The following is a 27,580-nucleotide window of genomic DNA, read 5'->3' on the forward strand; positions in this document are numbered from 1 at the left end:
CCTGTCTTTGATGGATATCCCTTACCTAATGATTTCCGTCAATGGCAGTCTTGAAAATTTCAATTGACCACATCCACAGCCTTCTCAGAAGAGAATTCCACGTTTCCAGTACCCTTTGTGTGAAAAAAGTATTTGTGATTTCACCCCTTAGTCTCCTTGTTCTGATTCCCTCACCAGAGACAATCGCTTTTCTGTATCCATCCTCTCAAAGCCTTATCATTTTAAACGCTTCAATTAGTCTATCACACAACATCCTAAACAATGCAACACAACCCAGGTTTATGCAAGGTGTCCTCATAATTTAAGCCTTTAACTTCTGGTATAATTCCAGTGAATTTGTACTATATCCCCTTCAAGACCAATGTATGCTCTCTGGGGGCTGGCGTCTGCAACTGTACACAGTACCCTAGATGGAGTCTGACCAATTGAAGCTCAACTTCCTCTGTTTGTATTTTAACCCCATTAGGATAACACTGAACCTCCCTTTAGCCTTTTTGATTACTTTTTGTGCCTGTACACTGGTATTTAAATATATGTACATGGTCATCTGAATTCCTTTGCTCCTACATGCCAAGAAACTTGTCTTGAGAGTAGCTCTAAATGGGCAGCATGACATTTGACTTAAGATAAAAGCAAAATACTGCAGATGCTGGAAATCTAGAACAAAAACAAAAATACCTGGAAAAACTCAGCAGGTCTGACAGCATCTGCAGAGGGATACAGTTGACATTTCGAGTCTGTATGACTCTTCATCAGAACTAAGACATACAGAAATAAGATGAAATATAAGCAGGTAGAAGGGGTTGGGACAAGAGAGCTCGATATTCATCCCATTGATATTCAATTCTATTTAAGTTAATGGAGTTGATTATCATCGTGATTAGAATAAAGGGCAGCAGAATCAATACTGCCTGTTTTCCACTACTGTCCAATACCATTTTGTACCCTTTAGTCTCTCACCGTTTATGAAAATATTCCAATTTATCCTTCTTGGTTTCAAAGTAGATGACCTCATACTTTCCTTAATTAACTCCATTTGCCACTATTTTTCCAATCATTTAATCTGTATACTTCCCTTTGTAACTTCCTGCTCCCACCTGCACCTCCTAATTTAGTGTCAATGCAGCACCATAACCCTTTATTCCTTCATCCAAGTCATTGAAATATATATCTGAGCCCTTAGTACAGAGATCTGGGGAACACTACTTGTCACTTGGTCAATTAGAGTACATTCCCTTTTATCCCTACTTTCTGACTCATACCTCCCAACCACTTACAACTCAAATTTACCTCGAATTACAAGCACTCTCACTTATTCATGCAATCTCTTGTGAGAAGCTTTATCAAGTGCCTTTTATAAGTCCATATAGACAACATGCATAAAAGCAAAATACTGCAGATGCTGGAAATCTGAAACAAAAATAGAAAATGCTGGAAAAATTCAGCAGGTCTGACAGGATCTGTGGAAAGACAGAGTCAATATTTTAAGTCCATGTGATTCTTCTTCAGTGACAACATGCATAGTCATTCCCCTATCCTGTTGATGATCCACATCCAGAGGACTGTTTACAGTTTTAGTCTCCTTATTTAAGAAAGGATATTTTTGCACTAGAAGCAGCTCAGAGAAGGTTCACTCAACTGATAGCTGGGATGGGGTTGTTATCTTATGAGGAGAGGTTGGACAGGCTGGGCCTGTATCCATGGATTTTAGAAGAATGAGAGGTGATCTTATTGGAACATATGAGATCCCGAGGGGACTTGACAGGGCGGATGCTCTGTGTGGGACAGACTAGAATTAGGGGGCACAGTTTAAAAATAAGGGGTCTCCCATTTAAGACGGGGATGAGGAGAAATATTTTCTCTAAGAGGGTTATAAGTCTTTGGTGCTCTCTTCCCCAGAAAGCAATGGAGGCAGGGTCAATGAATATTTTTAAGACAGAGGTAGATAGATTATTGACTAACAAAGTAGTCAAAGGATATCATGGGCTGGTGGAATGTGGAGTTGAGGCTACCATCAGATCAGCCATCGATCTTATTGGGCAGAACAGGCCCAGGAGGCTGAATGGCCTACTCCTGCTCCTAATTCATATGTTTGTCTATACTCTAATACATTGTCTCTCTCTGTCTCTCCCCACTATTTTTCCAGATTCCATATGCAGCAAGCCTGATGAGGAAAGAAAGGCTCAGCACACAGATGAATAAAAGTTAAACAGTTAATGAACCGGACTGAAGTTTCAGGTCCGTACCTGTGGCTAATTTCATGTTGTGAACACATTACAAGAGGGAACTAAATTACAAACATTTCACAGTGGGTACTTGTGGTGAGCAGGGAGAGAAGGAATAGATAGAGAAGATTTTCATCCCATCAACCAAAGTCCCCCAGTGTCAAAAGTGCCCATCACAGTGCATCAGCCTGTCCCAGTGAGTACAAATTTGCTGTGGCCTGTTTTCAGATGCATTATTGATGGAGTACTGCCAGACCATGCCTGAAACAGGAGGCCCGAAGTTGTTCCAAAAATGAACCTTGCACCTCATTTTAGTAATTAATGGCAAGCAACTGGCACCTGCATAGCACCAGAAACAGCTTGCCCATGTGGCTCAATCTTATTTGGGCCATGGTTTCTCCAATAGTGTCTATAACATAGGTCCTGGAAGTAAGTTGAAGTGGGAGAAGAGCTGGAGGGAGAAATGTGACCACAATCCATTAGTGGTTCACAGGAAGTAAGTAAAAGAAAACTGCTTACTTTATAGTGGCGGTTGCTTAGGATGCATCGATTCTGCCAAAACCTGAGATGTTCAAGCTGACAAATTCTGCTGAAAGGCTCTTAAAGAAACTCCTTATTAGCATTTGCCCCTCCATAAACTTAATTTCATCTAAAGCTCTGCTGCCCAAGTCCTGAATCATAGCAAGTTCCATTCACCCATTAGCCCTGTGCTGACAAGAACACATTAACATAAGGTAACAGGAGCAGGAGTGGACCATACAGCCCATCCAGTTTGCTCCGCCGTTAAATATGATCATGACTCACCTTTGGCTTCAACTCCATTTTCCCATATCCCTTAATTCTCTGAGACACCAAAAATCATCTATCCCAGCCCTAAATGTATTCAACAATGCAGCATCCACAACCCTCTAGGGTAGAGAATTCCAAAGATTCATCACCCTTTGAGTGAAGTAATTTCTCCTCATTCAGTCCTAAATGATTGGCCCCTTATCTGAGATTGTGCCCACATGTTTTAGACACCCTAACCAGTGGAAACAATCCTTCAGCATCCATACTATCAAGACCCCTCAGAATTTGTAGGTTTCAATGAGATCACCTCTCATTCTTCTAAACTCCAGAGAATATAGACACAATTTACTCAGCCTCTCATCATAGGACAACCCTCTCATCCCAGGGACCAATCTAATGAACCTTTACTGTACCATCTCCAATGCAAGTATATCCTTTCTTTATGTGGAGACCAAAATTGCACTAAAAACTGCCCAGCCCACCAATACCTCAATATTAAAATTTGCCTCCTTTTGTGCAAATCTCTGTGACCTCGCCTATCTTACCTCTGTAACTCCTTCTGTCCTATAACCCTGCAAGAACTCTTGAGAACCCTGCCTCTTCCTTTGCCTTACCATATTAATGGACATGCCTTCAGTCACCTACACCCTAAGCTCTGCAATACTGTCCCTAAACTTCAGCCCCTCAACACCTCCGTCTTCTCCTTTAAAACATTCCTTTAAAAGGATATTTTGGTCACCTGGTCTTAGAGTCTCTTTCTTTAGCTCAGTGTAAATTTTTGTTTGATTACGCTTCTATGAACCTAACTTACCCTGTGGACTGTGAGAAATGTTCCCACACACAAATATAAAGCTATGAATGCCTTGTTTGAGTCATGATGTGTGCATTATCTTGGGTTTACTCAGTTTCTTCACTGTTGCTGCATCATAAACAGGGTGAATTCAGCGGAGGAGCAGTCTTTAACACATTGCAGAATTGTCCTTTTTTGAATGTTCAATATGTCATGCCTTCTTCCATCCTCAAAGCACTCCAAACCATTTTACACAGTGAATTCACAGAATTGTTATGGCGCAGAAGGAGGCCATTTGGCTCATCATATCTGCACCAGCTCTCCAAATAGGCAACTCACTTAGTATCATTCCCCGTCTTCTCCCCATAACCCTGCACATTCTTCCTTTTCAGGTAAGTCCAATTCCCTTTTGAATGCTTCAATTGAACCTGTCTCCACCACACTCTCAGACAGTGCATTCCAAACCTTAACCACTCGCTCTGTAAAAAAAAGTTTCTCTTCATATCACTTTTGCTTCTTTTACTAATTACTTTAAATCTGTACCCTCTCATTCTCGACCCCTTCATGAGTGGGAACAGTTTCTCCCTGTCTGCTCTCTCCAAACCCCTCATGATTTTGATAACCGCTATCAAATCTCCTCTCCACTTTCTTTTCTCTAAGGAAAACAGACCTAACTTGTCCAATCTATCTTCACAACTGAAGTGCCTCAGCCCTGAAACCATTCTCGTGAATCTTTTCTGCACCCTCTCTAATGCCTTCAAATCCTTACTAAAGCACGGTGTGCAGAACTGGGTGCAATACTCCAGCTGAGGCTGAACTAGCGACTTATACAAGTTCAACATAACCTCCGTGCTGTTGTACTTTATGCCCCTATTAATAAAGCCAAGGACATTGTTTGCTTTATTAACTGCTCTCTCAACCTGTCCTGCCACCTTCAATGATTTATGCATATATACACTCAGGTCCCTCTGCTCCTGCACCCACTTCAGAGTTGTACCCTTTATTTTGTATTGCCTATCTATGTTCTTCCTACCAAAATGAATCACTTCACATTTCTCTACATTGAACTTCATCTTCCACCTGTCCATCCATTCTACTAACTTATCTATGTCCCTTTGAAGTTCTCCACTATCCTCCTCACAGTTCACAATGCTTCCAAGTTTTGTATCATCTGCAAACTTTGAATTTGTCCCCTGTACATCAAGGTCTAGATCATTAATATATATCAGGAAAAGTTAGGGTCCCAACAATAACCCCTGGGGAACTCCACTTCAAACCTTTCTCTAGCCTGAGAAACATCTATTAAACTACTCTCTTTCCTGTCATGAGCCAATTCTGTATCCATGTTGCTACTGTCCCTTTTATTTCATGAGCTTTGCTCACTGTATCAATGCCTTTGGGAAGTCCATATACACCACATCAACAGGATTGCCCTCATTTTTAAAATTTTTTCATGGGATGTGGGTGTCGCTGGCTCATCCCTAATTGCCCTTGAGAAGGTGGTGGTGAGCTGCCTTCTTGAACCAATTCAGTCCAAGTGGTGTGGGTACACCCACAGTGCTGTTAGGGAGGGAGTTCCAGGCTTTTGACCCAGCGACAGTGAAGGAATGGCGATATATTTCCAAGTCAGAATGGTGTGTGGCTCAGAGGGAAACTTCCAGGTGGTGGTGTTCCCATGTGTCTGGTGCCCTTGTCTCTTTCTAAGAGACATGGCTTTGAAAGGTGCTGTCTAAGGAGGCTTGGTGAGTTTTTGCAGTGCATCTTGTAGATGGTACACACTGCTGCCACTGTGCATCGGTGGTAGAGGGAGTGAATGTTTGTGGAAGGGTTGCCAATTAAGTGGGCTGCTTTGTCCTGGATGATGTTAAGCTTCCTGATTGTTGTTGGAGTTGCACTCATCCAGTCAAGTGGGGAGTATTCCATCACACTCCTGACTTGTGCCTTGCTTTGGGGAGTCAGGAATTGAGTTACTTGCTGCAGGATTCCTAGCCTCTGACCTGCTCTTGTAGCCATTGTATTTATATGGCTAGCCCCAGTTCAGTTTCTGGTCAATAGTAATGTCCAGGATGTTGACAGTGGGGGATTCAGTGATGGTAATGCAATTGAACGTCAAGGGCTGATAGTTAGATTCTCTCTTGGAGATGGTCATTGCCTGGCACTTGTGTGCCACAGATGTTACTTGCCACTTGTCATGACCTTCTCAAGGGTAAGTAAAGGATTAGGTAATAAATGCTGGCCTACCCCGCAACACCCACATCCCAAAATTGAATTTTTAAGAAGTCGAAGCCTGGTTATTGTCCAGGTCTTGCTGCATTTGGACATGCACTGCTTCAATATCTGAGGAGTCGCGAATGGTGCTGAACATTGTGCAATCATCAGCGAACATACCCACTTCTGACCTCATGATGGAAGGAAGGGCATTGATGAAGCAGCTTGAGATGGTTGGGTCTAGGACACTAGCCTGAGGAACTCCTTCAGTGATGTCCTGGAAATGAGATGATTGACCTCCAAAAACCACAACAATCTTCCTTTGCGCTAGGTATGAATCCAACCAGTGGAGAGTTTTCCCCATGATTCCCATTGATCCCAGTTTTACTAGGGCTCCTAGATGCCACACTCAGTCAAATGCTGCCTTGATATCAAGTGCAGTCACTCTTACCTCGCCTCTGGTGTTCAGCTCTTTTGTCCATATTTGAACCAAGGATGTAATGAGGTCAGGAGCTGAGTGGCCCTGGCAGAACCCAAACTGAGCGTCAGTGAGCAAGTTATTGCTAAGCAAGCGCTACTTGATAGCACTGTTGATGACCCCTTCCATCACTTTTCTGATGATCAAGAGTAACTGATGGGGTGGTAATTGGCTGGGTTGGATTTGTCCTGCTTTTTGTGTACAGGACATACCTGGGCAAGTTTTCACATTGCCGGGTAGATGCCAGTGTTGTGGCATCAACCTTCATCAACCCTTCTGTTATCTCTTCAAAAAACTCTAGCGAGTCAGTTAAATGTATGTTCCCATAAGAAACCCATGCTGGTTTTCCTTAATTAACCCACATTTGTCCATGTGACTATTAACTTTGTCCTGAATTATTGTTTCTAGACGTTCCCTCACCACCGAAGTTAAGCTGATCAGCCTATAGTTGCTGGGCTTACCTTTACACCCTTTTTTGAACAAGGGTCTAACGTTTTCAATTTTCCAGACCTATGGCACCACCCCTGAGTCTAAAAAAGACTGAAAAATTATGTCCCGTGCCTCTGCAATTTTCACTGTCACTTTCCTCAGTATCCTTAGATGCATCTCACCTGGTCCCGGTGCCGTAGCAATTTTAAGTACAGATAACCCAAACAATACCTCCTCCTTTTCAATTTTAAACTCATCTTGTATCTAAATTATCTTATCTTTTGCCATGGCCTGGGTAGCACCTTTTTTCTTTGTAAAGACAGATGCAAAGTATCCATTTAGTTCTTCAGCTATACCATCTACTTCCATCTGTAGGTCCCGTTTTGGTCCCTAGTTGGCCCTACTCCTCCTTTTACCACCCCCTTACTATTTATGTGCCAATAGAAGACTTTGGGATTCCCTTTTATGTTAGCTGCCAGTCTCTTTTCGTATTCCCTCTTTGCTTCTCTTATTTGCTTCTTCACCTCTCTTCAATTGTATTTTCTACCTGACACCTGTCATAAGTACACTTTTTCCTATCTTCTTTTCATTCAGGGAGCTCTGGATTTGTTTTCCCTACCTTTCCCCTTTGATGGAATAGACCTTGACTGTGCTCGAATCATCTTTTCTTTGACACCATTTTTCCTGCCAATCTTTGGCTCCAATTTATTCAGCTCCTATCCCATTGAAGTTGGCTTTCCTCCAGTTAATTTTTCTTATTCTAGACTGTTCTTTGTCCTTTTCCATCATGAGCCTAAACATATGATATAATGATCACTGTCCCCTAAATGTTCTCCTACCGACACTTGATCTACTTAGCCTACCTAATTTCCAAGAACCAGATCTTGTAGAGCTTCCTTCCACTGAACTAGAAACATACTGCTGAAGAAACCTTTCCTGAAACCATGCTAGGAACTCTTGCCCCTCTCTGCCCTTTGCACGACTACTATCCCAGTCTATATTTGGATAATTAAAGCCCCCCCATTATAACTACTCTCTAACTTTTGCACCTCTTTGTCATCTCTTTACAAATTTGTTTCTCCACATCCTTCCCACTAGTTGGTGGTCTATGGACTACACTGAGCAATGTAATTGCACTTTTTTTGTTCCTTAGCTCTAGCCAAATATATTCTGTCCTTGACCCCCTCTGAGACATCCTCTTCCTCCAGCATTGCAATGGTCCCCATAATTAATACTGCCACATCACCCCCCTCTTTTCTTCCTTTCCTATCTTTCCTGAACACCTTGTATCCAGGGATTTTTAACACCCAGTCCTGCCCTTCACTGAGCCAAGTCTCCTTTATAGCCAAAACATCATATTTCCACATGACATCTGTGCCTGTAACTCACCAGTCTTGTTTATCACGCTCCATGCTTTCACAAACATGAGCTGTAACCCTGACTTAGACTCTTTCTCCTTTATGCTGCCCCATCTATTAACTAACTGTTCCCTACTCTAATGCTATCTATCTCACCCAATATTCTGTGTGCCTTAGTACTCCTCTCTAATATTATCTCCCACACCCCTAAACTAAACTAACCTGCCGAGTTAGTTTAAAACCTCCCCAATAGCACTAGCAAAACAGCCTGCAAGGAACTCAGTCCCGGCTCTGCTCAGGTTCAACCCATACAGCTTGTACAGGTCCCATCATCCCACAGCCAGTTCCAGTGCCCTTAGAATCTAAAGCCCTCCCTCCTACATCATCTTTCCAGCCACACATTCATCCATCTTACCCTCCTATTTCTGTTCGCACTTGGGTATGGCACTGGGAGTAATCTGGAGATTGCTACTTTTGAGGTCCTGCTTGCTAATTTTCTACCTAGCTCCCAAAATTCAGGCTGCAGGACCATATCCCTCCTTCTGTCTGTGTAGTTGTTACCAATGTGGACCACAACTACTAGCTGTTCATCCTCTCCCCTCAGGGTGCTCTGCAGCTGCTCAGTGACATCTTTGACCCTATCACCCAGGGAGGCAACATACCATCCTGGATTCACCTCTGTGGCCACAGAAACACCTATCTATTCCCCTAACTGTCGAATCACCTATCACTATTGCTCTTCCAGTCTTCTTTGCACCCTCTCCTGTACAGCTGAACCACACATGGTGCCATGGACTTGGCTCTAGCTGCACTCCCCAGATGAACCAGCACTCATCAGTATTCAGAACTAAATACTGGCTGGAGATTGGGATGCTCTACCTGTCCTTTCCTTTTTGACTATCTGGTGGTCATCCATCCCGTTTCTCCTTGCGGACTCTTAAGCTGTGGAGCGACCTCATCTATAGATATTCTATCCGCATAACTGTCAACCTCACATGCAATGTAGTGACATCAGCAGCCACTCAAGTTCCACAGCTCAGAGCTCAAGCTGCTGAACTGATGACACTTCCTGGACAAAGGTTATCCAGGACTCGGGAAATGCCCTGGTGTTCCCGCATAGCGTAGGATGTGCACCCTTGAGGTTAGAGCAGCACTGCCATTTCTGTATTTATTAACTGATAACCTCGTTACTGGGAGTAAGCTTGTAATACCGGTAATAAACTTTACAAATATTAATAAAGCTTTAATAAAGTTTAATTACTTTCTAAAACTCAGTGACTGTTGTCAAGTAGGTAAATGCAGCAATCTGCACTGGCAATCTGCCCTGCTGCTAGCAATGAGTGAATGGCCAGGTAATCTATATAACTACATTGGGGGAAAATCCATGTTGGAGCAAACTGCAAACGATGTGTGAAATTTAATCTGGCCCACAGGAGCGGTTGCAAGGTGTGGAACCATGAGGGAAAGCAGGAGATGGAGTGCCCCTAGTCTTCCCAACTCTTTGCAATTCATTCAGCATCAGGGAAGGTTGAGGACAGCCTTTCCATCCCGAGGCCAATTGAGATCCTTAAGGACCACTTAAGAGCCTCTTCCATTGGCTGCTGGCAATGGGTGAACCTTCTGCAATATGAGGAAACCGCCTAGTAAAAGCTGGCAACTTCTCTGCAGGCTCGGGCGGGTTGGGGGGGGGGGGGGGCGGTCTTCCTGATCAGGCAACCTGTGGCCAACAAAGGGCCCCCCCTGCCCCGACAGCAAAGGATGCCCCCCCGCAGGAAATCCCCCTCCCCTTGCTGGGGCTGATCTGACAACCTGGTGAGCCCAACCCCACTTAACTGTTTCCAAGCCAGTCTCCATGATGCTGCTCTGAGCCGGCTGCAGTACCAGCAGTTGCCACTGGGATTGGAGCTGCCAGCCCTCCGACTGGCTGGGAGCTCTTGGAGATGGCATCTCCATCCTTAATGTGATGGGAGCCTTGATGCCAGGCAGTTAATTGCCTGATGGCCACAGAAATAGATCGGGGCTCTTGGAAATCAGGGTTTCTGGCCTGCTATCGGGCCTCAGCCACCCTCATTAAATTCAGCCAAGTCTACTCCTTCACACAATTCGATGGATGCTTCTTGTTCCATTCTTTCTGATGTCATTCTAAAATAGTTTTACTTGTATTCTATATTTACTGGGTTTTCTTCATTACACAGAAACATATGACGAAGTGCACGTCATTTGTAAGATATAACCACAGAGCAACGTTCCAGACACAAACCTTGAGCATCAGAAGAAAGATCAAGCAAAGGACTGAAGACCAGGCATAATCTGAAACTCTGGATATTCAAACTCAACAAAAGTTAATACACAACCAATGATTTCCCAAGACACATTAAAATTAGTTCAAACTTTATTAGTAGTATTAAAAAAACCACTATTAACTGGCTTCTTAAATTGGTGGTGCTTACATTTAGATATTTTTGTCATATAAAGGTTATGAGCCCACATTAAGAAGATTGGTGCATCCATTTTAAAAGTACTGGTGATCTCACCTTAAGAAGATTGTTGAGAACATTTTATGGAAGATTGCTAAAACCACTCTTAAGAAGATTGGTGAGCCCACTTTGAGTGGATTAGTATACCCACTTTAAGGAGATTGGTAAGCCTATGTAAAGTCTGTGAATGCAATGGATTAATGAAGAACAATGTACATGTATGTGTGTGTACTCATGCACGTGTGTGTGGATTTCAGGAAGTCCACCAGTTGACTTATTGAATGATTCTCTGGAAGAAATACTACAAACTCAACTCTGGTTTGGTGGACTTGAATTACATTAGGCTCAAGAAGGAAGGCAGCAATTTCAACACTGAAGTTCCAACGGTGGATTGGAAACAACACCACTAATCTAATCCTTCTCTTGCTTTTGCCTGCTTAATTTATTAATGGTTAAATAAGAGTATCCTCTATCACTTGAAATATTTTGGCTTTAAATATTGGGTGTATTTAATATAACTGTTATTATTAAAATGTATTTAAATTCTCTTTGTGCAACTCCCTAATTAATTAGGTCTGTAAATAAAAACTGTCATTACTGCAATGAAGGCAAATGGATTGTCTTGGGGTGTGGGGGTAAAATATGCAAGTAAATCTTTGTCAACCAAACCTACACTTGGAGTTCAGAAAATACGGATTTCCTAAATCCCACTTAGTTAATCACAATTCTCAGCTGCTGTTGAATGCAGCTGCACTGAATTTATCTTACGTAAATATTTTATTTCTCAATTTTATCTCCTCATTGAAGGCAAATAGCTCCTCTTGGTCCACTGTTTCCACTGGTCTCCAGTACTGTACCCATGTGGCTATTCATTATCTACGAGTTGGTTGAACATGGGTGAATCCTCACCAGTTGTCTACACAAGAGAATTTCCATCAAGGTTACAGGATAATGTTCAGGATCTCTGACTAATTCTTTCCTTTTACTGCTGATGAATAGAATAGGATTCTATTCTGGGCATTCGGTGTCAGCATCCAGCACTTCCAGGTCAAGCCCATCGTAATGAGATACAGAGTAAGACTTGCTGTTCTCCACCCAAAGCAATGTTTCTCAGCTCCAATTTTAGAAAACAGCCTCTCTTCCATCATTGTGATATTTTTCCATTTCCCTTGCAACCAATTCTCATTTAATGAAATTGACTATTTAAACATGAGGCCAAGTATATGTTCAGTATCCCTGTCATTTCATATCATTTTGTTTGAGTTTATTGCCCTGATCCCCATTTTAATTCTTCTATCCTTAATTAGGCCAGTTAGAGCACAGAAGGAGGCCATTTGGCCCAGCATGTCTGATCGAGCAATTCAGCTATTCCCATTCGCTGCCCTTGCTCTGTAACCTGCAATCTTTTTACCTTCATGTAACTTAACCAATTCAATTTTCAAAGTCTCTATTGAATTTGCCTCCACCGGTCTTTCAGATAGTGCACTTTTGGATCATTAACCACATGCAGCATTAAAAAAGATTTCCTCATGCAGCCTTTAGTACTTTTATCACCTTTAGTCAGTATCCTCTGGTCTTTGACCATTCTGTCAAAACAACAGTTTTTCTCCATCTACACTATTTAGAACCCTCATAATTGTGAACATCTCTGTCAGATTTCCTCTCAACTTTCTTTACTCTAAGGGGAACAACCCCAGCTTATAAAAACATATGACTTAGGAGCAGGAATAAGTCATTTGGCCCCTCGAGTCTGCTCCGCCATTCAATAAGATCATGGCTGATCTGATTGTGGTCTCAATTCCACTTTCCTGTCTACCCTTTAAACCCTTCGGCTTCCTTGTCAATCAAAAATCTATTTAGCTCAGCCTTAAAAATATTTAATGACCCTGCCTCCACCGCTCTCTGAGAGAAAAAGGTTCTCCTCATCTCTGTCTTAAATGAGAGACCCCTTCCTTTTAAACTTTGTTCCCTAGTTCTTGTCTTTCCCACAAGGGGAGCATCCTGTCAGCATCTAGCTGTCAAGTCCCTTCAGGATCAATAAGAATGCTCTCATTCTTCTAAACTCCAATGGATATGGCCCAACCTGTCCAACCTTTGTCTATAGGATAACCCTCTCATTCCAGGTAATCAGTAATCTAAATTATAGTTTGAGGAATACTTACCAGAGAGATCCCACTCGCACCAAATTCTCCATTTTTGGCAATAGGCTATCAACGGGCAGGTGGTGACATAATGGTATTGTCACTGGACAAGTATTCCAGAGACCCAGGGTAACACTCTGGGGACCATGGCAGATGGTGAAATTTGAATTCAATAAAAATTTGAAACCATTGTCAATTGTCATAAAAACCCATCTGGTTCACTAATGTCCTTTAGGGAAGGAAATCTGCTGTTTTCATCTGGTCTGGCCTACATGTGACTCCAGACCCACAACAAGGTGGTTGACTCTTAAATGCCTTCTGAACAAGGGCAATTAGGGATAGGCAATAAATGCTGGTCTAGCATCCCATCAAAAAATTGTTAAAAAACTAATATTCATTATAAACCCAACGACTCCCACAGCTACCTGGACTACACTTTCTCATACACTACACCCTGTAAGGACTCCATTCCAGTTTCTGTCACAGCTATTCTGATGATGCAACCTTCCACACCAGAATTTCTGAGATGTCTCCTCTTTCCCTCAATCAAGGATTCTCTCCCACTGTGGTTGTCAAGGCCCTTGACTTCTTCCAGTTTCCTCTTCTCAGCTTCTCAAATCTATATCCACATAACAGAAGTCCCATATTCCTGGAACCATTCTAGTAATTTTTTTCTGCATTCTATCTAAGGCCTTCACATATTTCCTAGACCTAGATTTTCCATTAGCGGGCAGGCGGAGCGGAAGCTGATGCAGGCTGCGCCGCCATTTTGCGTGGTCAGGCCAATCTGTGGAGAGCAGGATTCTTAAATTTGCAGCGGCCGTGTACAGACCGCCGGGTCCAATGGCGATCCAGCGGTCTGTATAAAAAAAGGCCAGGCAGCTTCCTTTAGGCCAGCTGCAGATGGCACTGCAGGGGGTCTGCTCAGCAGGCCAATGTAGAGGGAAGGCCATGGAGAAGGGCAGGCTGCAGGATGTGGGTCAGGAACAGGGTAGGCCAATGTGCCCCTCGCTTTTCCTATGACTGTCTTACTGCCCTAGTGGAGGAGATGGCAGCACAGCAGGGGGGTGGTGCTGTTACCCCAGGATGGGAGGAGGACCCCCCATGTGACAAAGTGTGCCTAGGAGGAGGTGGCGGAGGTGGTGAGCTCCTGGGACGTGGTGTGGCGAACCTGGATCCAGTTTCATAAGCGATTCAATGATTTGTTGGGCTCTGGAAGGGTGAGTACCATGTTGGCCTTGGGCTGTTAACTCAGCAGATAGCCTTAGCCTTCGAGGGATCCCCCCCCCCAACTCCATGTCTTAGTGTCGTGACTGCATTGACTCATGTTGGGCATTTGTTGCAGGCTGGGTGGTCAAGCAAATAGTGACCATGCTTACATCAGCCTTAGTGGTTAATGAGAAGATGGGTTCTCCCCATACCATGCGTTGGTTTTAGTAGTCTGTAGTCTGGGAGCAACCTGCAGGACATGCAGCTAGGCGCATACTCATAACTCCAACACATGTCATATTCACGGTGATGAGATGGTGGAAGGGGAGCCTCAAGGTGTCATGGCCAAGAGTCATCTGGTGCCCTCAGCGCCGCAACTAGTTGTGCCTCCTTGCCATGGGAGCTAAGACCGTGTGTTTCTGAAAGTGATGGACGCAGGATGTGTCCAAGGTGGTTGATGGGGGTTGTTGGGAGCAGCTGTACTCTATATTTGTGACCCATCACCAGCAGCGTGGACAGGAAGCACTGGAGGCCTCAGATGGGCCATTGTGGTTGGGGTGCGGCAAGCGCATGCAGACTGCATGAGCAATCAACCCCAATAAATGGTCTTCTCTGTTTTGCAGGAGAAAAATGCACATAATGTGCAAGAGCTTTCATGCACTGGAGGTGGCCAGGCCCAGCTAGTCACATTGATCTATTTTGAACAGGAGGCCCTGGAGCTAGAAATGCGCCATGTGCCCAGGTCCACAGGTGTCGGTGAGGCTGGGGTGGAATGGCCAGATATTTGAGGCCCACAGTCCCATCCACCCTGTCATCCCACCATCCAAAGCACTGATGATTGTTGGAATCGTTAATGCAGCAACACTGCTCATTCACAGACTGATAGAATCAAACGTGTAGGTCATAGACAAAGATCCCTCAGCCCTTCGAAGATGCGCATGTCCAGCATCCAAATTTGCCTTATCCCATTTCTGACCACTATCCCCATGGCTTTGTATGCCATGACATCGCTACTGCACATCCAAATACTTATTATATCTTAGGAGGATTTGTGCCTCCACCACCCTTTCAGCCAGTGCGCCCCACATTACTCTGTCCAAAAGTTCCTCAACACCTTACCTGTCAACCTCATGCCCCTTATCTCAAATAAATGCCACCAGGTTAGTCATCCCTTCGCCAAAGCGAAATTGCATTCTGCCCAACCGATCTATGCCCCTCATAATGGAATGAAGCTCAATAATGTCACCCGTCAATCTCCTGTGCTCCATGGCAAATTTCACCAGTATATGCTTTGTTTCCTCATAACTTCAACTCTCCAGGCCAGCATGCATCCTGGTCACTAACCTCTGCACCCTTTCCACTCCAATCATATCCCTCCCATGAAGCGCTGATCACAACTGAACGCAGAAGTTTAACTATGGCCTCGACAGCGTTTTCTGCACTTGCAACATGACCTCCCTGTTCCTACATTCTATTCCTTGGCTAATAAAGGCAAGTGTGGCTTTTACCTTCTTAAATGCCTTATGTCCCTGTCCCGCTACCTTAAAGGGCCTGTCGACATGCCCAGCAAGGTCCCTCTAATCGTCCTTACTTTCCACGGTCCTACCATTCCTCGTGTATTCCCGTACCTTGTTTGTCCTGCCCAAATGCATCACCTCACACTTATCCACATAACATTCCATTTGGCATTCCTTAGACAATCTGACCAGCCCGTCTGTATCCGCCTGTAATGTTTGGACCTCCTCCTGACTATTTGCCACCCCACCAATATTCGTCTCCTTAAGTTCTGGAAGGTTGAGCGCATTATGAGCCTGGGGGAAAAGGGATGAAGTGTGTCATTGTGTGCACACTAACTGATCCACTGTCCTTGTTGTTAATTACAGCATCATCAGAACAAGGCCACCAGGAGGAAGTGCTGATGCCCCCTCTCACACCTGAGGGCCCTGAACTGTCACCTGCATCACACCATTTCAGCGAGGCAGGCACTAGCGCAGAGACTAGCACATTGGTGGGAATTGTTACATTGGCTAGTGTCCGGGGCACAGTGGACACTTCACAATCACTGGGGGAGATGGCAAGAACAGAGTGCTGATGGCGCCGGCAGTCGGAGGACTGCAGTGGACCAGGCACATGCTGAGTAAGGCCGTGATGATGTGCCTCTGGAGTAGTTCGCCACGCAGCAGCTGCAGGAAATGTGGTCAGGTGTGCAGGAGCATCTGGGAGTGTTGCATGAGACTATGCTTGTTGTCCATGGTGGAGGAGTCCACGCAGAGCATCAGTGATGCCATGAGCCTCATGTCAGAGCATCAGGCTTCCTCCATGGAGAGAGTGGCAACTCTCCTGGAGAGGGGCTTCCAGCAGAATAACCAGTTTCTCCTGGGGATACGTTCGGACCTGCAAGCCCTCACAGCACCTTGGCCACAGCTGGTCATTGGCAATTTGGGAGATGGTCTGGGCACGAAGTGTCCCAGCTCGGTGCCCATCCATCCACAGTGAGCAGAGAGGTCCAAAGTGAACTCACGTTGGTGCAGCAGCTGCCTGTCATCTCTGCGGGCTCCTCTCAGAGCGCTCCAGATGAGGGCAGCAGCTCCTCCGCCCCTCTGCCAGTGACTGTTGCATCCATTGAGGCTGTGACGACTGGGGAGATGCCGGCTGTGGAACTAGCCACTCCCTCCCAGGCGGGGCCCAGCACAGGCTCCATGGGCCAGAGGACGTCTGCAAAGGTCATCGAGGCCAACAGGACAGCAGAGCCAGCAGGCTATCTCAGAAGCCACTTCGAGCGATGGGGAGGGATTAAGATGTAGCACTCGTAAACATAAGCATAAGGCACCTTAGGCACACCACAGGTTGCGTACTGGTGCTTTTGTATTGACCTGAGATTAGGGAATTTTTATTTTTTGACGTAACAACGTTAGGAATTAATTTTGTTGGACCATATAATGGATCAGAATAAAATTCAGATGTGTCACCATGGCTGAGGGTGGCTCCTTTGTGCTGTATTTGTATGTTTTATAGACATATCAGGAGTGTTTGAGTGGACATTGAGGTTTATGTACAAAGCCCTTAGTTGCAGCTGGTGAAGTGGCAGATGTAGCACTTAAGTGCTGTGTATGGAAGCGCCAGGCAAGGCTGGTCCTGCTGATCCATTTGTGTGGAGCTAGCTGAAGGTTCGATGGATTAAAGTCTCCCAGGTGTCCCTGCCTCCTTGGTGTAGTCCCGGGTCAGCGTTCAGCCCCTCATCATTGCCCTGCGCTTCCTTATCCTCCGAACCACTGCTGGAGTCATCGTGTGCAGCTGCATTCACTGCATCAATGTCTTCGTCATCCACTGTGTTCCCCCCCTTTCCAGCGCAAGATTGTGCAGAGTGCAGCATGCTACCACTATCAGAGATATACAACTTGGGGGGTACTGGAGTGTGCCCCCTGAGCAGTCCAGGTATCAAGAGCACATCTTGATAAGACCCATGGCTCTCTCCACCACAGCCCTTGTGGAGGCAAGGTTCCTATTGTACCGCTGCTCAGCTTCTGTTCTTGGATGGTGGAGAGGCGTCATGAGCAACTTCTGAGGAGATAACCCTTGTCACCCAGCAGCCAGACATCAAGCCGAGCTGAAGCACTGAAGAGTCCCAGCAGCTGGGAGTGTCTGAGGATGTAGGTGTCATGGGAGCTGCCTGGATACCTTGCACAGACTTGTAGAATCTGCATCCTGTGGTCACACACTATCTGCGCGTTCATGGAGTGGAAACCCTTCCTGTTGATGAAGGCGCTGGGCTCACCTGCTGGCACCTTGATGGCCACTTGTGTGCAATCGATTGCAGCCTGGACATGGGGGAATCCAGCAATGACTGCGAAGCCTCTGGCTCACTGTGCCTGACTTGCCTGGTCCCAGTGGAAGTGGATGAAGGTCAATGCACACCTGAACAGATCTTCTGTGACCTGCTTGACCCAAATGTGGACAGCTGATTGGGAGACACTGCAAAGATCACCTACTCACCCCTTGGAAGGAGCCAGAGGCATAGAGATTGAGGGTAACTGTGACCTTCAGAGCTGCTGGCTTGGGATGTCCACCCACACAGTTAGGGAAGATCTCAGGGCCAATCATCTGATAGATGTAGTGTACTCTCTCCTTTGACAGACGGAGCCTCCTTCGGCACTGCACTTCAGTCATATTGAGGTAGCTGCTTCTTCACCTATATACCCTGGCAGAAGGATAGTGGCATCTTCTGCAGCCCCTTCTACCTTGGACTACCTCTTGGCCCTGTGCCCCTTGTGCCTATGCCTGTCCTCCCAAAGGTGGCTCCCCTGGAGGCTGATTGTCCACTCCTGGCCTCCTCCTTATTCTATCCCTCCCTTCCTCCTCAGAGGAGCTGCCTCCAGTGGAGATGTCAGATCCCATACCCAGGCTAAAAGGAGGCCTCCGAAAAGCTGCAGGCCCGATAAAGATTACTGACTGAAGAGTGCTGAGCTAAAGGTTCAAAATACACAGAAAGCTGCTGGAATTCATTCTGAACTGCTACAGATCACACAGGCAAGTTTAAAACACTTTCTGCAATAAATATTTCACATAACACATTGACAACCCCATTGAGCCCTCTTATCCCGCCCGTGGATGAGTTTTGTTAAAAAGTTGCTTACCCGCCTGCCGGTTGTGCTCGTGCACCGAGACAAAAATCGCACGGGCGCCTGAAAATCGGCACTGATTGCCGAGTTAAGGGCCTTAACAAGCCCGTTAATTAATGGCGGGCACATGTCGCACTTCATCGTGCACCTGCCCAACGAAATATTGCGATGGCGCACGGTGATGTCAGGGCGCTCGCCCGATGTCACCGTGTGTTATTTTACGCGCTGACGTGCGGGGTCCACCACTTCACATCACCCTGAAAATTCTGCCCTAGAAAGTGTGAAGCCTAGAATTGGCACAATACTCCAATTGTGGCCGAACCAGTGTTTTATAAAGGTTCATAATAACTTCCTTGCTTTTGTCCTCTATGGACCACTAGAAGTGGGTACAGGTGCAAGCTAGTCGCAAAAGTCCAAGAAAGCAATGTGACCCTTCCCTATTCTGGCTTTTTACAAGTCAGCATTTAAGGCAAGCAGGGAACCCCCTTGAATCTGGCAAGCAGGAAATTAAGAGCTTGATACTATTTATATTATATATTTATTTGTTCACTGGATGAAGGTGTTGCTGGCTGGGTCAGCATTTATTGCCCATGCCTAATTGCCCTCGAGAAGGTGGTGGTGAGCTGCCTTCTTGAACCGTTGCATTCCATGTGGTGTAGCTACACCCACAGTGCTGTTAGGAAGGGAGTTCCAGGATTTTGACGCAGTGACAATGAACGAATGGTGATATATTTCCAAGTCAGAATGGTGTGAGGCATGTAGGGGAACTTGCAGGTGGTAGTGTTTCCATGTGTCTGATGGTCTTATCCTTCTAGATGGTAGTGGTCGTGGTTTGGAAGGTGCTTTCGAAGGAGCCTTGGTGAATTCCTGCAGTACATCCTGTAGAAGGTATACACTGCTGCTACTGTGCGTCGGTGGTGGAGGGAGTGAATGTTTGTGGAAGGGGTGCTAAACAAATGGGCTGCTTTGTCCTGGATGGTGTCAAACTTCTTGTATGTTGTTGTAGCTGCACTCATCTACGCAAGTTGGGAGTAATCCATCACACTCCTGAATTGTGCCTTGTAGATGGCGGGCAGGCTTTGGGGAATCAGGGGGTGAGTTACTCACCACAGAGTTCCTAGCCTTTGACCTACTCTTGTAGTCACAGTAGTTATATGGCTGTCCAGTTCAGTTTCTAGTCAAAGGTAATCTCCAGATTGTGATAGGACCCAAAAGATGGTGAACTATGCCTGGGCAGGGCGAAGCCAGAGGAAACTCTGGTGGAGGTCCATAGTGGTCATGACATGCAAATTATTACATATGATTTTAACATGCTCATAATTACTTATCTGACAGCTTGTGAAGCCAATTATGAGGGCCTTAGTGCTGAATCCTGGATTTCCCTGTCATGGAACCTGTTTCCTGACTTGTCAATAACTTACCAAGGTCACTGCAGCAAGTGCACAGTGGAAGAACTTCCTCAGTGAAACTGATAAGCTGGAAAGGTTTTGATCTGTTACACTGAAGAGTTCTAGCCATGGCCATTTAGAGACTGTTGCTCAATGCACTTCTCTCAGGGAGTGCCAACGCTTCTTGACAGTTGATTGCCAACTTCTTGGAAAGCACTTTACCTGACGAGCACTTCACTCCTTCCACTGCATTTCCCTGCTGCCAGCCTTCACCACAGCATTGGGAGCAGTTTGTGCAACTCCACCTGCCACCTCTGCTGAGGGGCAAGAGGAGAAGCCCACACTATCCACACCAGCAGCAGAAGCAGGAACACCACCAACAATAGCACCTTCTCCACTTGCCTTCTCTGCCCCTCCATAGGGCAGATGGCATGGACACAGAGATCCAGCTGGAAGGGGACAAAACTCCCCAACACAGGCTCTGTAGGAAAAGATCAACTCTGTCAATGAGTGGAATTTTTAATGTTGGCAATGGGGGTCTCACATGCTGACTGAAGAACTGTCAGGAGCCCTGCGCCACCTCTGCTGGGGAAGGTCAAGCAGAATTAATTGCCCGTCAGGCACTTAACTGGCCAGCATCGGTGAGCGAGGACAGAATGGGAATTGCTAGCTGAGTGGGTCAGAAGAAAAGGCAGTGCCTTCCAGTGGCCCTCCACAAGGGCCTCAGTGTCCAAGCAGGAAGGCTGTCCATAAGCCTCCCTTCCATGGACTTAACCAGGTAGAGGTGTGAAGGCAGCTTGCCTGAACCCAACCAATTAAATCCCCCCCCACCACTTCCAAACTCACCACCAGGGGGGCATTAAATTCTGCCCAATATATCTAAGCACCAGTGCCTCAGGAGGCTCAGGCTCCCAGGGCAGGACACTGTTGACATCTGCAGCCTCCTGGAACAAGAATTGTTTCCCAGTGGAGCAGGAAAACACACATTGCCAGCAGCCATCAAGGGGGCTATCACTGGAGGGCCACTGCCACCACCTCCCTCCCCCAATCCCGCATCCTTCAGGACTCTACCTCTCATCATGTTGTGTGCTTTCTTCTCCTAATCGGAGAGAAACAAGAGAGGTGTAAGTGCTCATAAGGGCTTATGTTGAGAGGAAGGAAGGAAGCATTTGTAGAGGTTGAATGGGTGGCAGGGTGTGAGAGGACAATAGGAAAAGTGTGTGTATGAGTGTTGACTCTTCGGATGGGGGTGTGAGGTGCTACAAGGTGTGTTGTTTTGAGGAGTGCTTTTATGGAGAATGTGGGACAAGTCAGAGTCTGGGGCTTGGCACCTGAAAGTGTTATGCCACTCACCTATCACACCCTCCTGAGGTCCTGGATCCTCTTGGTGCACTGTCCCAAGGTTGGAGGGACCATACTCCTGCTGCTGATTTCCTCAGCCACTTCCATCCACATCTGCTTGGTTGGAGAGATTGTCCTCTTCCTACCATTTTTGGGAAAGTTCACTTCACTGCAGTCCCTCAGATCCCAAAGCAGGACCAAGTAAGAGTTAGAGACCTGGCGGGGTGGGAAGGTGGGGAGCAGTCTCTTCAGGTGTTCTCGATTTTGTGGTTGCTGCAGCCTTAAAAAAAACAAGTACTGGTGAACCTTTGTAACCCATGTCATGATCCCTTTAATTAGAAATGCTTCCTTTGGAATAGAATGGGTGCATCATCCTGCCCTCCCTCCCTGATTGGTCAGGAAGTCCAGAGGCAGGGTGCTAATTGGTTTGCTCTGGTAAAGAGCAATAGCTGGGCAATCTAATCAGAGTCGAAACTGAAAATAATCTTGCCATTCTGGCAGGGACTAAGGTGGTAAGATTCCACTCCATGTCTCTATTTATAAAGCTCAGGATAACAAATGCTGTTTTTAATTGCTTTCTCAAACTGCCCTATCACCCTCAATGATTTATGTACATATACCTACTGGTTTCCAGTTTCCTACATCCCTGCCCCCTTTAGGATTATGTACCTTTGGAATAGTTCATTATTTCTTTTCATGTACTGAAATTTTCATTTCATATTTCTTCTTTGCCTTATTAATTGTGTTATTTCCCCCTTCCTTCACTCATTATGATTCTCTTTGTTCATCTCTTCTTTATCATTTGTATACTTTACATGTGCCTTTTACACCCTCATCATATGGTCAAAAGTGAGGATATTTGCTCATGGTTGTACAGTGTTCAATTCTATCTGCAAATCCTCAGATAATGAAGCAATCTGTGCCCACATGCAACAAGATCTGCACAATATTCAGGCTCGGGCAGTTACGTCACCTGTCACATTCATGCTACACAACTGCTAGGCAATGACCATCTCCAACAAGAGAAAGTCAAACTACCTGCCCTTGACAATTACCATCATCAAATCCCCCTGCCATCAGTATCCTGGGGATTGGTGGAGTAGTGGGGGGTGGGGGGGGGGGTCACCATTGACCAAGTAAATACTATGACTACTATGGCTATGAGCAAATCAGAGGCTGGGAGTGATTGACCTTCTGATTCCCCAAAGCCTTTCCACCATCTCAAGGGCAATTAGGGGTGGGTAATAAATGCTGGCCTAGCCGATGATGCCCATATCCCATGAAGGATTAAAAAAAATCTACAAGGCACAAGTCAATGGGGTTAGTTTTAGAGTCACTGCTTCTCTAGATACGCATTAATGACCAGACTTTGATGTACAGGGCATAATTTCAAAATTTTCAAATGATGCAAAACTTGGAAGTGCTGTCAACTGTGAGGAGGGTAGTGATAAGTTTCAAGAGAACTTAGACAGGCTGGTGGAATGGGTGGACAAGTGGCAGATTAAGCTTAACGCAGGGAAGTGTGAAGTGATTCATTTTGAACGGAAGGGAGAGGAGAGGCAATATAAAATTAAGGCTCCAATTCCAAAGGTGGAGCAGGAGCAGAGAGAGTTGGTGGTATACGCACTTAGATCATTGAAGGTGGTAGGGCAAGTTGAGAAAGTGGGTAAAAGGATACGGGATGTGGGGCTTTATAAAAAGGGGCATAAAGTACAGAAGCAAAAAAGTAACAATGAAACTGTAAAACACTGGTTTGGCCTCAAGTGGAGTATTGTGTCCAATTCTGGGTAACATATTTTAGGAAGGATGTGAAGGTTTTAGAGACAGTGCAGAAAATATTCATGAGAATGGTTCCAGGGATGAAGAACTTCAGCTACATGGATGGATTGGAGGCTGTTCTCCTTGGAGAAGATTAGGATGAGCTTTGATAGAGGTTTTCAAACTCATGATGAGTCTGGACAGAGTGGAAAGAGAGAAACTGTTCCAGTTGGAAAAAGAGTCAATTTATTGTGATTGGCAAAAGAAGCAACGGTGATATGAGGATTTTTTTTTTACATGGGATATTGTTGAGATCTGGAATGGTCTTCTTGGGAGTGTAGGGGAGGTAGATTCAATCATGGTTTTCAAAAGAAATTGGATAATTATCTGAAGTGAACTTTACAGGGCTACAGGGAAAAGGAGGGGGAGTGGAACTGGGTGAGATGTTCTTCCAGAGAGACAGCACGGACATGACAGGCTGAATGGCCTCCTTCTGTGCTGTAATGATTCTATAAATCAGGAGTATGATGGAATACTCTCCTTTGGCCTGGATAAGTGTCAATCCAACAACACACAAGAAGCTTGACACCAGACAAGACAAAGCAGGCTATTTGATTGGCACCTCACCCACTCCTCCCACTACCATGGCTCAGTATCAACAGTGTACATCATCTACAAGATGCCATGCAGCAACATGCCAAGCTTCCTTTAACAGCACCTTCTAAATCAGTGACCTTCACCATCTTGAAGAACAAGGGCAGCAAGTGCAGGGGAGCACCACTAGCTGCAAATTCCCTTGGTCACACAGCAATATTCTACCTTCTCTTTTTATTTGTTCTTGGGGCATGGGCATTGCTGGCTAGGCCAGCATTTATTGTCCATCTCTAATTGCCCTTGACAGAGGGCAGTTAAGAGTCAACCACATTGCTGTGGGTCTTGAGTCACATGGAGTCACCTGGCCATACCAGGTAAGGACAGCAGATTTCCTTCCCTAAAGGACATTAGTGAACCAGATGGGTTTTTACAACAATCGACAATGGTTTCATAGACATCATCAGACTTTTAATTCCAGATTTTTTTACTGAATTCAAACTTCCCCATTCAAACCTGGATCCCCAGCACATTACCCTGGGTCTCTGGATTACCAATCAGTGACAATACCATTATGCCACTGCCTCCCCCAAATGGAATTATGTTGCCACTCCTTTATCATCACTTGATCAAAATCCTTGAACTCCCTTTCTAACAGAAGTGGGTGTACCTACCCTCATGGACTCAGCAATCCAAAAAGACATCTTACTACCATCAGCTCAAGGACAACTAGGAATAGGTAGTAAATTTTGGCCTTGCCAGCAACATTCACATCCCGTGAATGAAAAACAATGTTAGATTCAATGTTATCCTCATTTCTATTTTACTATGGTATCTCATCTTGTTTGTATATCTAGTGGAAAAGTCCTTATTTTTAACTCTATTGATCTGTGCTTTGAGTGTTATCCACTGGTGTCCTATGTATATTTCTCCATTTTACCTTCTTTCCATCTCCCCTTGACATTCAATGGCATTACCAATGCCAAATCTCCCACTATCAACATCCTGGGGGTTACCATCGACCAGAAACTGAACAGGACTATCCATACTGTAGCTACAAGAGCAGGTCAGAGACGAGGAATCCTATGGCTAGGAATCCTATGGCGAGTAATTCAATTCCTGATTCCCCAAAGCCTGTCCACCATATACAAGGCACAAGTCAGGAATGTAATGGAATACTCTCCACTTGCCTGGATGGGTACAGCTCCAACAACACTCAAGAAGCTCAACACCATTCAGGACAAAGCAGCCCACTTGACTGACACCCCAACCACCACCTTCAACATTCACTCCCCCCACCACAGATGGACAGTGGCAGCAGTGTGTACCAAGATGCGCTGCAGCAACTCACCAAAACTCCTTCGACAGCACCTTCCTAACCTGCAACCTCCACCACCTGGAAGGACAAGGGCAGTAGGTGCACGGGAACACCACCACCTGCAAGTTCCTCTCCAAGACACACACCATCCTGACTTGGAACTATATTGCTGTTCCTTCACGGATGCGGGATGGGTGTACATGCATGACATGGACTGCAGCAGTTCAAGGAGGCGGCTTACCATCACCTTCTCATGGGCAATGAAGGATTGGCAATAAATGCTGGCCTAGCCAGTGATGCCCACATCCTTTGAAAGAATTTTAAAAAACATTCCATTCTTATTTTCACATCATTGGTGTTTTTCCAATTTAATACTTTGTCCTTTGTTCTTTGTACTATCCGTATCTTTCCCAATCACAATCTTAACATTTATTTATTTGTGGTCAGTGTTCCTTAGACATTATCCCATGCTTGCTTCTCTTGTCTACACTGGTTCATTTCCCAGTGCTGCATCTAGCTGTGTTTCCTCCCTAAGTGGGCTTCTTAAATACTGGGTCAGAAGGGACTCCTACATTCACTGTACAAACTCAATTGCCTTTCCACCTTTCACTCCCCCTCCATGCCAGTTTGTTTGGGAATAGCTGAAATCACCGATGTGATTCAATGCTTTTTTACAAGTTTCATGGATTTGCCTAAATATTTTTCCCTCCAATTCCTTTCCATTATTTGATAGGCTGCAGTTCATCCCTAAAAGTGTGACTGATCCCTTACTATACTTTATCTCAATATATATTGATTTTATTTCTATCCCTTTGTTAATTAAGAGCTGTTTTCTTGCTACTGCCATTGTGTATTTCTGATTAACACAGCTATTCCGCCATCCTTTTTCCTTCCCTATTATTTCAAAATACATTATAGCCTGCTATATTTCATGATCAATACCGTCCTGTCTGTAGACGTGTTATCATTAGCCCTTTTTGCATCCATTTCCTCACTCCTAGTTATTGCCTCTAACTAACCAAATGTTCAAATTGTGACAGGCTGCTTTAGCTCTCCTCCTCCAGATATTCACAAGTAGTAGCTGACCTCATTATTTTCACAAATCCTTCCCCAAATAATGTTGGAAACCCATTCATCAGTTCAAACTGTGTCAAACCGGCAAAAGAATTAAATCTCCAGGTATTTCCAAAGTCAATTATTAAGCCAGAACTACAAGTGGCAACACAATGAGTTCTCAGTAGCTGACTCACTTTTAAATGGCCCTTACAGAAGCCTCATTGTACAGTAATTTGATCTTTGAGATTGGTCCTCCTAAAATTAGCTTATTCTTTCATTAAAAAGTCCCTCTCCAGCTTCACATTTACCAAAAAAAACACTCACCTAATGGCCTCATAAACAGATGCAGCAATGAACTTGGAAAGTGTGAGCAGCCATGCATATTTAAAGTGCCCTGATGTGAACAGATTTAGGGAAACAAATCATTCCACTAGCAAACAATTAGTAGAATCCTAGCAACTGTTATCCCTGAAACAGCTCCCCTCCCTCGTGACTATAGAAACTCAAGCCTTTGCCCCTCCCCTTCCCCACCCCCAACCATTTTTTTCTGTCGGGTAACTAGAACCAGAGGCTCAAGAAGTTCCAACATGTCAGCCAATCCCCCTTAACCCTTCCATCTTTTTCTGACTCCGTCTTCTCCTCTAACTGCTTCTGGCTCGAGGTCTGCCAGGTTTTCACCATCCTCTTTGGTCTTCTCCTTTTTGGCCCTGAAAGATCTCTTCTAAGTAAGGGCCTTAGCATCACCTTCTATGACCCACCTCAATGAATTGCAAGCTGGGCATGATGCCAAGCTCTTTTCATTTCTTTGCTTTCTTTCTTGGCCAGAAGATTGCCTCCCATGACTAGATCCCCCTTCTCCTGCTTTGCACCAGCTTGATCCTGCTGGAAAGATATTAGAGGAGGTGGGAAAAGAGGCTGTTTAACTGGGTAGGGCAGTTGGCGGCAGGTCAGGGGGAGACCAGAGGGTAGAGGGCGATGAGGTATTGTCTGATTGAAAAACAGCACTCTGACAATGCAGCACTCCCTCGGTGCTTCACTAAAATGTCAGCCTGAATTATGTGCTGAACACTCTGGAGTAGGACTCCAGATGATCCAAAGGGTAGAGGGCAAGGAGGTATTGTCTGACTATAGAGAGTTGGGGGCGTGGGATGGCGGGGGTGGGGAGGTGGCAGGCACGCTGGGTCCAGGAGGTAAATGGAAAGGTACATACTATCTAGATCTGACAGCCCTTACCTGGGCTAACGTGCCATGTTTCTCGAGGCTCAGGAAACCTAGCAGTTTAAAACCCACGGTTAAAAACAAAATATTGAATGACAATGAGGCTTGTACTCTCATTACAATATTTAAAGTTTCAACGTACCTCCTGGGAGTTCCAGGGTTTGCTCCTCATAGGGGATGAGTGACC

The 27,580-nt window shown here is 45.2% G+C and overlaps 1 long non-coding RNA gene across 1 annotated transcript; it reads right to left on the reverse strand.

The window, feature by feature from the left end:
* On the reverse strand, positions 1 to 27,580 carry LOC121283187. The gene is made up of 3 exons (XR_005944204.1): positions 27,536 to 27,580; positions 21,465 to 21,732; positions 1 to 113 (listed from the first exon to the last, which is right to left on the reverse strand). It is a non-coding gene; the product is annotated as an uncharacterized LOC121283187 (long non-coding RNA).

This window comes from Carcharodon carcharias, chromosome 1 (genome assembly GCF_017639515.1).
Source record: "Carcharodon carcharias isolate sCarCar2 chromosome 1, sCarCar2.pri, whole genome shotgun sequence".
NCBI lineage: Eukaryota > Metazoa > Chordata > Chondrichthyes > Lamniformes > Lamnidae > Carcharodon > Carcharodon carcharias.